Source organism: Penaeus monodon, chromosome 19, assembly GCF_015228065.2.
Source record: "Penaeus monodon isolate SGIC_2016 chromosome 19, NSTDA_Pmon_1, whole genome shotgun sequence".
Classification (NCBI taxonomy): Eukaryota; Metazoa; Arthropoda; class Malacostraca; order Decapoda; family Penaeidae; genus Penaeus; species Penaeus monodon.
The window spans coordinates 28,581,754-28,582,523 of NC_051404.1; positions in this window are offsets into that span (position 1 = coordinate 28,581,754).

Consider the following 770-nt stretch of genomic DNA (forward strand, 5'->3'; position numbering starts at 1 on the left):
AATCTCTCTTTCTGATGGGTGTTCAGTGGTATCGACATCAGCTGGAATATTAGTCCTTGCTGTTGGATGCCTTATTATCAGTGCCATGATGGTAAGAGAGAGCCATTTCGAGACCACACTGTACCCAGAAGAAGCCTTACCCCTGCTATATATTGTCATACCATTCCGACATAAGCCTTGTTCTACTTGGTGTGAACCCTACAGCCAAGATAAACACATATTTTTTTTCTTTCTTTATTGTTTTCCATTCAGCGATTTTCTTCCCACTTCCCACATCTCCCCTATTGTTCCAAGCGACAAATATTGGTCTAAGTAGCCAGTTTGTATGTCCTCAACTATTTACGCAGTTACAACTGTCTCACAATTGATAAACACACTCAATATGTTTGCCACTGCGCACACTCTACAGACATGCAACGTTAAACCCATTCCCGCATCATCCTTTATGCTACAGCCTTTTAACCCCACAGATAAAGTCGGTGATTAGATGATTGTCTATATAGTAATAAAATTTCAAAATCTCTCGTACCCATGTTTGACACAATTAAATTCCCCCATCACAGTTGGCCATGGGTACAAGGGATTCCTTGACATTTCTCACGTTATCGTATACAGCAAACCACACTGGGTCTTTTGGAGCTCCATGTTTTGATCGACTATACAAAACAGTATTTGCCAAGGGATGTTTTTCAAGATTTAGTACTATATAAGCAACATGGTTTTGGTTTGAAGTGTTCAAGTTTACTGAATATGGTGATGAAAGTTTAATA